Source organism: Microtus pennsylvanicus, chromosome 11 (genome assembly GCF_037038515.1).
Source record: "Microtus pennsylvanicus isolate mMicPen1 chromosome 11, mMicPen1.hap1, whole genome shotgun sequence".
NCBI classification, from domain to species: Eukaryota; Metazoa; Chordata; class Mammalia; order Rodentia; family Cricetidae; genus Microtus; species Microtus pennsylvanicus.
Genome location: NC_134589.1, coordinates 20,100,474 through 20,113,342, shown reverse-complemented (window position 1 = coordinate 20,113,342; position 12,869 = coordinate 20,100,474). Strand labels below are relative to the sequence as shown.

The window sequence follows — 12,869 nt, the reverse complement described above, 5'->3', positions numbered from 1 at the left end:
AGCAGGAGAGGATCCCAGAAATAGGATACTATTGAACCCAACTATAAGAGCTTTTAAAAGGACTTAAGACAGAGAAACTCAGGTGAGGAGCGGGGAGGGAGACGGCTCAGTCTAGTTGGCTCAACCATGAAATGTCCAGGAGTCTCTTCACAGTTTCAGTCATATCTTGATGAAGGGCGCTCGTTTAGGGAGAAAGAGAAAACAGACCTTCCTTGTGGTCAGAGCAGGACCAAAGACAGTTTGGCATAAACGTTTCTGGAATTAGGCACGGGCCAGTGTTTTCACCCAAGGGAAAACTTTACTTTAGGGGTCCTCTGCTGTAAAGCTACCTGGTCCTATCAGTCACACAGGGAGGTAACACAGCTAGGACAAGAATTTGAGTCTAAATTGTGAACATAACTCACTATATTATTTATACAGCCATGTAATAATTCCCTTTGTGTTTATTTGTTTGTTTTGAAATCGGTTTGTAGTTTAATCTTTCAGAAAAATCTTTTTGTTTTTTTCAAGACGGGGTTTCTCTTTGTGTAGACTTGGATGTCCTGGAACAGTCTACAAACCAGGCTGATTTATTAAACTCACAGAGATCTGCCTGCCTTTGCTTCCTAAGTGCTAGGATTAAAGGCATGAAAAGGCATGCACCACTACCAATGCCAGAATTTTCTGAGTTTTTAAAAAATACTATTTAAATTTTGTGTGTGGATGTTTTCTTCCATATATATATATATACACCTGTATAGCATGTGCTTGGTGCCATAGGAGATCAGAAAGTGGCAGTGAACCTCCTGAAACTGGAGTTGTGAATGGTTGTGAGCCACTATGTGGGTTATGTGGGTTCTGGGAACCTGGCTCTTCTGCGAGAATAGCAAATGTTTTTAAACTGGAAAATATATATATTTTTTAATTGCACCTGGTTTCCTGCATGGTTGATACCCATAATCCCAGCGTTCAGGAGGCGGAGGCAGGCAGTTTTCTTTGTGTTTGTGGCCAGCCGCCTGAGCTACAGTGGGAGGCTCCCATCTCAAGTAAATAATAAGCCTGGTCTGGTTGCACTTGACTGTAGCTCCAGAATTTGGGAGGTGAAAGGAGGATCTAGAGTTCGTAGTATCTGCAGCTTCGTAACAAGTGGTTGGTAGGTCAATGTGGGCTACATAGGACCCTGTCCCAAAATACAAACAAATAATACTCAGCCGGGGCGGTGGTGGCGCACGCCTTTAATCCCAGCACTCGGGAGGCAGAGGCAGGCTGATCTCTGTGAGTTTGAGGCCAGCCTGGTCTACAGAGTGAGTTCCAGGACAGGCTCCAAAGCTACAGAGAAACCCTGTCTCGAAAAACCAAATAAATAAATAAATAAATAAATCCCTCAAACAACAACAATCTGGGCAGCATAAGTCACACCTGTTATGCCAGTCAGCACTTCGAAGGTTGAGGCAGAAGAATTGATTGAAGCCAAGCCCAAGTTACATAACTTTTTGGCCAGCCTGAGCTGTAGAGTGAGATTCTGTCTCAAATTTTCTGACTTGGTGTTTTCCGTTGCTTGTTCTTCTGTTGCTGTGATAAAATACGTGACAAAAGCAGCCCAAAGGAGAGGGCTTTTTCTGGCTCACGGTGGGGGGGGGGCTGTCTGTCAGTGCAGAGCAGTCACTGGGGCAGGAGCTTGAGGTGGCTGATTTCACTGTCTCTATTGCAGTGAAAGACAAAGGCCCCTGCTCGACCCACCTTTTTCTTTTTACTCAGACCAGTGGGCGGGTCCTTCCAATTTCAGTTAAGGCAAAGTAATCCCCCACAGGTGTGCCCTGAGGACCATCCAGGTGATTCTAGAGTCTGCCAGCAGTTAATTTTAATCACCACACCCCTTCACTCCAGAACTGCACCTCTAGTGAAAATGCACAGCTTTTTCTTGGCCTTACTCTGTAAACCATGCAGCACGACAGCTATTTACACAGCATTCAGCTTGCATTAGATATCGCAAATAATCTAGACGGCGTTTCAAGTTTCCTAGGAACATATGTATAAGTTACATGCAAATACCGCTCCATTTTCTATAAGAGACTTGAGCATCTATGAATTTGGGTTAGTATCTGTGGGGAGTCTGGAGCCATTCTTCCTCAGGTATTGAGGGCCACCTACATCAATTTTCCAAGTGAGAAAGAACCTAAAACTGGGTCTGGTAATGAATATCTAGGATCCTCCTATTGCTGGAGACTGAAACAGGAGAATTGAAACTTCAAGGCCTGCTAGCAATTGAAGATTCTGCTTGAAGAGTGAAAAAACAAAGCAAAACAAAAGTCTGTGGATATAATATAGCTTAGAGTTTGAGCACTGGCTGAGCATATGTGAGATGTAGGAGTCAATTCCTTTTACCACCGAGAAGGAAGTTCTCTTAGCCATTGTTCTACTGCTGTGAAGAATCACTATGGCCAAGGCAACTCTTCTTTTAAAAAGCATTGCTTACAGTTTCACGGTATTAGTTTGTTATCATAATGACCAGTGCATGGCAGCATTCGTGACCCTGGAGCAGTGGCTGAGAACTACATCCTGCTCTGCAGGCAGAGAGAAGGGAAGAAGGGAAAGCGAGGGAAAGGAGACAAACAGACATTGAACCTGGCATGAGCTTTTGAACCCTCAAAGCCTACACCTAGTGACATACTTCCACGGGGCCACAAACCCTAACTCCTCTGATCTTTTTGAACAGTTCCCCTCCCTGATGACTAAGCATTCAAATCTATGAGCCTATGGGGGCCATTCTTATTCAAACCACCATAGAAACCTAAAAAAAAAATGCAATTTTTAAATTGTCAAAGGGAAATAAAAAACAGAAACTCAGTTCGACTTTAATGCCGAGAGCAGACTTTTATGGACTTGAGAATGGTGCCTGTAATGAGATCTGGCGCCCTCTTCTGGCCTGCAGGCATACATGCAGACAGAACACTGTATACATAATAAATAAATATTAAAAAAAAACACAGAGAGGAAGATAAGAATATACATCACGTAAGTGGGGTCACATGTTTTGTAGGTTACATCAAATTTAAGAAACAGAAACTTATTCTTGAGTAGAAACCTATTTTTTATGAAGTATGGGGCACCAGATGGTGGTGGCTCATGCCTTTAATCCCAGCACTAGGGAGGCAGAGGCAGAGGCAGAGGCAGAGGCAGAGGCAGAGGCAGAGGCAGAGGCAGAGGCAGAGGCAGAGGCAGAGGCAGAGGCAGAGGCAGAGGCAGATGGATCTCTGTGAGTTCAAGACCAACCTGGTCTACAGAGCATATTTCAGAACAGCCTCCAAAGCTACACAGAGAAACCTTGTCTTGGGAAAAAAACAAAAGAAAACAAAAACAACCCAATAAATAAATAAAATAAAGTATGGGGGCTTAATATAATGGGCTCCTTAATTTGCAAGGTTTCCTTCTCCTATTTTGGTCTCACATTTCTTACATGTTTAAACATAATAGAACAGAACTTTGGGGGAGGGGAGTCTTCATGTGATAATTCTCATAACAAAGCTTCAGGGTCTGGTTACATCAAAATTCTCTAGCAAAGTAGCAAAGCATCTGTGACCTTTCATAATAAGAATGATTTTTTTCCCCAAGAGAATAAGATTTTACTGCTCTTTACAAAATTAATGTGGCAACCCAAAATTGGCAGCTAAACATGAGGATAAAAAGTCTCAGTGGTTGAGACTTACCACCCAGAACCGGTTCTTAGGTGTTGAGTGTCAAGCCCTTGGAAGCCTCTGTCCAGTCCTTGTGAGCCAGCATTGGCACCTGTGCAGAATCTAGGCAAATCTACATTTGCCCTGGGCCCTTTCCTGTACAGACTCTCAGACCTGGCCCTGTTTGCTGTCTTAGTTTATTACTGTGAAGAAACAGCATGACCAGTAGCTGGGCGGTGGTGGTCTTGGGGAAGCACAGAGGCAGGTGGATGTCTGAGTCCAGCGTGGTCTACAAAGTGAATTCCAGGATAGCCAAGGCTACATAGCGAAACCCTGCTTTGATAAAAAACAAACAAACAAAAATTCTCTATGACCAGAGCAAATTAGTATCTAATAGGGGACATGCTTACAGTTTGAGGGCTAGTCTATTACCATCATATGAGGGACCATTGAGGACACAGGCAGGCAGTTTGCAAGAGAAGTAGCTGAGAGCTGCATGCTGATCCACAGGCAGAGACAGACACTTGACATCCACACCTCTAGTGACACAGCTCCACAGCTAACCTTCCCCATCAACTGGGGGACAAGCATGCAATAGGAACCTATGAGGCTCAGTCTCGTACAAACCAGTGGTACACCCGTAATCAGAGGGATGGAGGCTTCACCCTTGATCATGCTGTGTATCTTTAGTTCCAGTTTGGGCTGAGAGCCTGGAATTCTCATTGTGGCTGGAATTTGCTTTAGTTTTTCCCCTCTCTAATGTATGGACAGTAAGTAAACACTCAGGTCTAGCACAGAAACTTAAGACTTAAGGAACAGTGATCTATGAATGGTGCTCACAGAGTATAAGAATGAATCTTTAGGGGCTGGAGAGATGGCTCAGTGGTTAAGAGCATTGCCTGCTCTTCCAAAGGTCCTGAGTTCAATTCCCAGCAACCACATGGTGGCTCACAACCATCTGAAAAGAGGTCTGGCGCCCTCTTCTGGCCTTCAGGCATACACACAGAATATTGTATACATAATAAATAAATATTTAAGAAAAAAAAAGAATGAATCTTTAGCTGATAAACAGAGCTCAGGGCTAGGGGCTAGAAGGAGGATGTGTGGTAGAGTCTGTGGCCTCTTTCATAGGGATGTCTTCTATTTACTGAGAAACAAAGCTCAGGATATTGACCTAAACAATTCTCAGGATATTGGGGGATTTAGGTGGAGGTGGGCTCTTAATGGAAGAGCAAAGCATCACCAGGTTGTTTGAACACATCTCTCCAGCGTTTCAGGTGATCAGGCATCATTCCTTTCTTTCCGTTGAAGAAAATAGGCCTGTGTGATTGACAGTTCTGGTTTCTCCAATGCCTACTCTTAAGCTGTGCTTCATACATGTATGAGTGTTTTGTCTGTGTGCCTAGTGCTTAAGGAAACCAGAAGACGGTGTCAGATCCCCTGGAACTGGAGTTATTGATGGTTGTGGGCTGCTATGCAGGTGTGGCAAACCTGGGTCCTCTGGAAGAGCAGCTAAGTCTTTTAACTGCTGAGGCGCGGCGTCATTTCTCAGCCCCCCCCTCGCCCACCTGGAGGGAGGGTTTTTCTCTAACCCAGACTGCTTTGTGATCACTTTTAGCCCAGGTTGCCCACAAATTTAGTGTTAACCCTCTTGCATTCTGCTCGTGAGTACAAGGATTATGGGTATGTTCTAGCTTATCTGGTCTTGAACTTTTAGTTTCTTTTTTTTCTTTTTTTCTTTTTTTTTTTTTTTGGACTAGCTCTGTAGGCCAGGCTGGCCTCTGCCTCTCAAATTCTGGGATTAAAGACATGCACCACCACCGCCTGGCTTCTTTTCTTTTTTGCCATCAAGGAATTCAGTGTTTATTGGAGAGAGACACATAAACCAATTAACACAATACAAAAAACACAATACAGTAACAACATTCACATTTATGATAGAAATATGCACAGAAAAGTATCTGTGAGTACATACAGAGCTCTGTTGTTTAGTATGACAATCCTGAGTTGTGTCCCCTCCCTCCTTCCCCCCAAGACAGGGTTTCTTTGTGTAACAGTCCTGGCTGTCCTGGAACTTGCTTTGCAGACCAAGCTGGCCTCAAACTCACAGAAATCAAGATACCTCTGCCTCCCAAGTGCTGGGATTAAAGGTGTGAACCACCACACCTGACCCTTAGTTGTGTTTCTTGATAGTTTATATTTATTCTGCCTCTGGTTTATTGATTGTCTTATATATAGAAATTAGAATCATTTACCAAATTGAGCAACCATTTTGACATTATTTTCTTAGTTTTTCTGCTCCATTTTCAGTTATTTTACCTTATGAAAATATACTCAGATTAGACCTTCCAATATTGCCCCACAGCCTGGTCCTTACACAGCTTGGGTTCAGGAATGCTGACTAGGGGCGAGAAGATAAAGAAGTTATAAATACTAAAGAAACAGCAGACACATGGATACAGAACAGTTGGTGTGGAGAAGCTCAGCATGTTTATTATCCACATGTGAACACAGAAAAGGGGTTATTGCATACAGCTGAGCAAGGAGGCAGGGCTATTGCAAGAGGCAGGTCTAAGCTAATCTGGGTAAGGCATGCTTCAGGCTCTAAGTATGGCGGGGAGGAAGCCATGGTGGACATTTTCTATATGCACTGTCAACATTCAAACTTGAAGGCTTTGTCATCTCTGAGCCTCACGTCGGGAAACTGGCACTCCCATAGGGCTGAGAGTTTTTGATCCTTCAATAGCTATGGTCATACAAACAATACATACTCAGGAATTCCCTTGATCCCTACACAGGTTCATTTTCTTTCTCCGTCTTTTCCCCTTCTCTTTTCTTTAATGGGAGTTGTTTATGTTAACCATCAATTTTAGGGATCATCTTTCTTAGGTGAGCAGTGCATGCCTTCAGTCACAGCCTTGGGGTGTCACCCCTGGCTACATAAGAGACACCTATCAAAAACAAAACCAAAAACAAACCACCTAACCCAAGTGTTACTTTTAATCCAAGCATGTGAGAGTTTTGGACAGGCAGGTCATCATAAATTCAGGGACAGCCTAGGAGTGGAGGCAGCTGCTCACACCTTTAAATCCCAGCACTTGAGGCAGAGGCAGGTGGATTTCTGTAAATTCGAGGCCAGCCTGGTCTACAGAGGGAGTTCTAGGGCAGCTAGAGCTACACAGAGATACCCAGACCCTATGCCTCTAATCTCAGCACTGGGGAAGCAGAGGCAGGCTGGTCTTATGAGTTCAAGGCCAGCCTGGTCTACAAAGTGAGTTCCAGGACAGGCTCCAAAGGTATGAAGAGAAACCCTGTCTCAAAAAACAAAACAAAAAAGACCCTGTCTCAAATCACACCTCAAAGCCGAACCCCACAGGCTTGTAGTCAAGAAACAGTGTCACATGCTTGCTGCCCTGGCCACTGAGTGTGAGACTGTTTGAGACACAGCAAGTTCTCTTCACACGTGGAAAACAAAAGAGCTCCACAAACAGAGTGCATCTGGGCAGGGGAGATCGTTCAGTGTGTAAAACACTTGACCTGAAAGTGTGAGGCGCCGAGTGTGACTCAGAACTCATTTAAAGCTTGGGTGCAGTGGCACGCAACTGTCATCTCAGTGCTCCTGCAGTGAGAGGTGTCTCGGGGCTTGCAGACTAGCTAGCCTGTGCAAAGTAGCCAAAGGAGAGACTCTTTGAGACAAGGGGAATGTGAGGGCTGACACCTGAGCGCGCTGTCTAGCTACTCTGTTGTTGTGAAGAGACACCATGACCACGGCAACTTATAAAAAGTTTAATTGGGGACTTGCTTACAGTCTCAGTAGGTGAGTGGGTGACCACTGTGGAGGGGAGTCTGGCGCCAGGCATGCATGGCCCTGGAGCAGTAGCTGAGAGTTTATAAAGAGGGAGCTTACTGGGAATGGTGTGGGCTTTGAAAACTTTAAAACCTATCAAATAACACATCTCCTCCAACACATTAGGCCACATCTAATCTTTCCCAGACAGTTCCACTGAATGGAGACCAAGAATTGAAACATGTAACTGGACCTATGGGGGCCATTCTCATTCAAACCACCATATACAGAAAGCTGAAAAAATAAAATATGTGCACGTAGTTTGGTAGGAGGAAGCAAAGATATTTGCAGTTGAGTGAGCCATGTACATGCACATAAAAAGATAATTAAGATCACAAAGTACATTGTGGTTCATCTGTAGTGGTACACGCTTTTAATTCCAGCACTCAGGAGGCAGAGGCAGGCAGATCTCTGTGATTTCAAGACCAGCCTGGTCTACCTAGTGAATTCCAGGACAAACATTGATCCATAGTGAGATGAGACCTGTCTCAAAAACAAACAAAAAAATACATTTCTGAAGAGCTCAAAAGAGGCTTTAAAGAGGTAATATATTAAATATTTGTTTGATTTGCTTTATCATTACAGAATGAATGTAGTTTTTTTTTTTCAAGACAGGGTTTCTCTGTGTTTAACAGCCTTAGCTGTCCTGGAACTAGCTCTTGTAGACCAAGTTGGTCTTGAACTCACAAAGATCCACCTGCCTCCCCAGGGCTAGGATTAAAGGCGTGTGCCACTACCACCTCCTGGCTGAATGTAGATTTATTGTCCACATGTATGTCTGTGTACCACGTTTGTGCTTGGTTCCCAGGGAGGTGGTAAGCCTCCATGTGGGCACAGGGAATCAAATCCAGGTCCTTTGCAATCAAAAGAAGTGCTCTTAACCACTGAGCCAACTCTCCAGCTGGGCCCTGATTTCTTAAGGAAAAGAGAAAAATTCCCAAGTGTGGGCGGAGCTCCAAGAGAGGAATACTCCCTTTAATTATTTCTCTTTGTTTTTCAAGACAGGGTTCCTCTGTAGCTTTGGAGCCTGTCCTGGAGCTAGCTCTTGTAGACCAGGCTGGCCTCGAACTCACAGAGATCTGCCTGCCTCTGCCTCCCGAGTGCTGGGATTAAAGGCGTGCGCCACCACCACCCAGCCTATTTCTTTTTGTTTAAAAAATATTTATGTATTTATTTATTATGTATATAGTATTATGTTTTTGTATGTATGCTGGTAGGCCAGAAAAAGGCACCAGACCTTAATACAGATGGTTGTGAGCTGCTATGTGGTTGCTGGGAATTGAACTCAGGACCTTTGGAAGAGCAGGCAATGCTTTTAACCATTGAGCCATCTCTCTAGCCCCCCCTTTAATTATTTCTTAAACATATTTGTGTGTGTGTGTGTGTGTGTGTGTGTGTGTGTGTGCATATATGTGTATGCAGGATCCATGGAGGACAAAAGGGCATCAGATTCTTTGGAGTTGGAGTTGCAGGCATTTGTGACCTGCCTGTTGCAGGTGCTGGGACGCAGCCCTCTGATAGAGCAGCAAGCACTCTTATCTGCAGAACCATCTCTTCAGCACCATGATAACTTTGAAGATGGTTCTCACTCTGTTTACCCAACTGGTATGGAACTTAGTATATAGCCTAATCTGACCTCACATTGTGACTAATTCTCCTAGAGAGATGTTCAGATCCGTGTGCTATTGGAGCATCTACTCAGAGGAGAGGAGACCAAGGCACAGAATGTGTGGTGAGGAGTTTCTCAAAATGCAGAATGTAACCAGGCCATGGTGGTTCAGCCTTTAATCCCAGGAACTGGGAGGCAGGGCAAAGGGGTCTCTGTCAGTTTAAGGCCAGCCTGCTCGACAAAGGGAGTTTTAGGCCTATCAGAGCGATGTAGTGAGACCCTGTCTCAAAAGCAAGTAAACAACAAAAACAGAACAGAAAAGGTAGAATGAAGAATGGAAAAGTCTTGGGGCTGAAGAGATGGCTGAGAGGTTAAGAGCATTGCCTACTTTTCCAAAGGTCCTGAGTTCAATTCCCAGAACCACATGGTGGCTCACAACCATCTGTAATGGGGTCTGGTGCCCTCTTCTGGCCTGCAGGCATAGACACAGAAAGAATATTGTATACATTATAAATTAATAAATATTTTTAAAAAAAGAATGGAAAGACCGGGCGATGGTGGCGCACGCCTTTAATCCCAGCACTCGGGAGGCAGAGGCAGGCGGATCTCTGTGAGTTCGAGACCAGCCTGGTCTACAAGAGCTAGTTCCAGGACAGGCTCCAAAGCCACAGAGAAACCCTGTCTCGAAAAACCAAAAAAAAAACCAAACCAAACCAAACCAAACCAACCAACCAACCAAACAAACAAAAAGAATGGAAAAGTCTTAAATACTGAATTATTATCACAGACCAGAGTTTGTATGGGAGCAGTCTTCAGATATAAAGACTGTGTGAGGAGAGAAGGTAATGGTAGACATTTTCTCTACACATTGTCAACATCTGTACATGAATGAAAGGAAAGTTTTGCTATCTCTCTTTTCCCATGAGTCTGAGTGGTCCTTAGATGGATGTATGTGCCCATGTCAGCAACCACATTCATTCAGAATTTAACTGACTTTAGCTTTCCTCACTTCCCAAGTACGGCATTGCTTTTAGTACCAGGAAGAATTAGAACCAACTTTTCCCCTGTGTGTGACCGATAACAAGCAATGTAACATCCATAAAGGAAATAGCCCTTTTCCTATTGGTAAATGATAAAATGGTACGACAGATTAAATAATGATCAAGTATGAGTCCAGTAATTATACTAGTAACTACCATGTGGCAGATTGCTTCACTTTGCCCTTTTCCCTGTTTCTCTTTTGGAATAGAGGAAATACAGAATCTCAAAATGCTGATTTCTGTTTGCTTTGATCTTTTTAGACAGGATTTCATGTAGCTACGGCTGGCCTCAAATTCTAAGACTGATGTAAAACTCCTGATCCTCTTGCCTTCACTTTCCAAGTGCAAGGATAACAGAAGTGAGCCACCAACCCCTTCAACCACAGAATTTATTTAATAGAGTGTGTAGCGCTTGAACTGCCATTTTACTGTCGTACTTTTTCGTTTGATTCGTCACGAAAGGACTCTGGCTTGGGCCAGGGGTCCAAGGCTGCGTGAGCCCGCGAACACCAGACGGCTCTGCGGCGCCTCTGGCTTGGGGCAAACGGGGGCTGACGGCAGCGCAGCTGAGCGGGTGACTCGCGACTCGACACAGGCGAAAGTGGGACGGGGCGACAGAGAGCTGGCAGCCGATTGGCGGTTTAGCGATCGTATGCTAATTCTCGACAGCGCCTCTGTCCCGCAGACTTGGAGAACTGCGGCAACTGAAATGGCCTGTGGACTTGGCAGCGGGCGACGTTCAGCAGGGAACGTGTCCCCGTTTGTGCAAATGCAGTGTGTCGGTAATAGCAGTGCCCAAGGGCAGTGCGGCGAGCGGTCGCGGAGCTCGCCGTGAGTAAGACGTGAGCGCGCCGGGTGCAGTGCGGCGAGCTGGGCAGCATGAAGTTAAGACTATACTTTCAGGGATCATTTCTATAGTTCATTACTAGAGAAGTTTCTCTGACTGTGTAGAGCACCCGAAAACACGAGGACGAGACGTACGTAGTGTTCCCTCCTGAGCGTGAAGTTGGCCTTAGGTGCTGCTTCCCTGCAGCTGCCTCTTGCCGTTGATGATCGTTCTTCTCTCCCTTTGGGGAGGGGCAGAGGGAGGGAGCACAGTCTGAGTGGACTTTGGCCCTTCAGTGGTTATCAGAGGAAGCTATGTTACTTGTCTTGTTCCTTTAATTCATATCTGTTTCTTTGTTGACTCTTATTAGTAGTGCGCACTTACTTAGATTATACTGTTTTTTTTTAACACTGTGAGTTAATTAAGCTTTATTTACCAAGCGAAAAAAGCCTCAGGTTGTTGCTAATAATTAGTGTGTTTTAAGGTATTTTTATAGGCTTGGAGAGATGGCTCAGAGGTCAGAGGTTGTTCTTCCACAGGTCTTGAGTTCAATTCCCAGCAACCACATGGTGGCTCACAACCATCTTTAAGAAGGCATTATTATGTACTATTGTCCTGTTTTCAGTTCTTAGTACACTTAAGATTATATTTATTTAAAGTAAAACAAAACCTCTATACAGCTAAAACAAAAATGAGGATTCAGCCTTCCTCCCCCCCCCCCCAAATGCTTTAAAAATTATTTTGAGTATTTTTGGGAGCCTGTCCTTGCCCCAGCAGGAGCAGGGAAGTAAGAGGACTACTGACAAGAGTTGATTCTGTCCTATCATGTGGGCACAGGCAAGTGAGAGTAAATTCAACTTCTCAGACCTTGTAGCTGACGCCTTACCGGATCTCGTAGTCACAAGATTTTGTTTTTTCCCTTTAATTTTATGTGAATGAGTTTCATCTACTTGTACGTGGACTGTGAGGTACCTAGTGCTGGGCCGTGGTAAGATTCCCTGTAACTAAAAACTACAGATTGTTGTTAGTTTTCATGTGGTTCTGGGAATGGGTCCTCTGTAAGAGCAGTAGCCTCTTGGATCCTTAACCTCTGAATCATATGGCCAGCCCCCAAACAATGAAAAGTGGTTAGTTTGGCAGGGTCTTGATATGAAGCCCTTGACTGGCCTGGAACTTGTAGAGATCCTCCTGCCTCTGAAAGGCTCCCTTCCTTCCAGTTTGTGGTGTAGTGTTGTCACTATATGGGTTCTAGGAACCCAGCCCCAACCCTCTGGAAAAGTATTCAATGCTGTTAACCACTGAACCATCTCTCCAGGCCCATAGAGCTTTTATTTTAAATAAAAAAGTTAAGTAACAGAAAAATTAAAGATTTCTCTTTATGCAGTGTGCTGACACAGGCCTGTAATTACTTGGGAGGTGGATGTACCAGGCTTTTTCTTTGTTGGGCCACCAACTAGCTCCCAAATAAAGACCAGAACTTATTATTATTTTATTTTTTTCTGAAGCTGAGGACCGAACCCAGGGCCTTGCGCTTGCTAAATCCCCAACCCCCAGAATTTATTATTAGTTACACGTTTCTGGCTCTTTTAACTTAAATTAACCCCTTCATCTACCTTTTACCTCAGGGCTTTTTTTTTTCCTTTTCTTACTTTCTTGCTGTCTGGCTATCAGCTGCTGGTTTCTGCCTCTGGGTGTCTGTCTCTCTCTCCTCCTTTTTCTCTCATTCTTCCTTCCTTCTTGAGCCTAGATTTCTCCTCCTATTTATTCTTTCTGCCTCACAGCCCTGTCTGTCCCTCTCCTGCCTAGCTATTGGCCATTCAGCCTTTTATTAGACTAATCAGGCAAGGTGAAACAAATGCAACATATCTTTAATAAGTAAACACATTCTTGCATA

General features: G+C 44.3%; 1 non-coding gene across 1 annotated transcript; it reads left to right on the top strand.

The window, feature by feature from the left end:
- Window positions 1-11,036: 11,036 nt before the first annotated feature.
- On the top strand, window positions 11,037-11,255 carry LOC142832105 (small nucleolar RNA U3). The gene has a single exon (XR_012907187.1). It is a non-coding gene; the product is annotated as a small nucleolar RNA U3 (small nucleolar RNA).
- The last annotated feature ends 1,614 nt before the right edge of the window (window positions 11,256-12,869 follow it).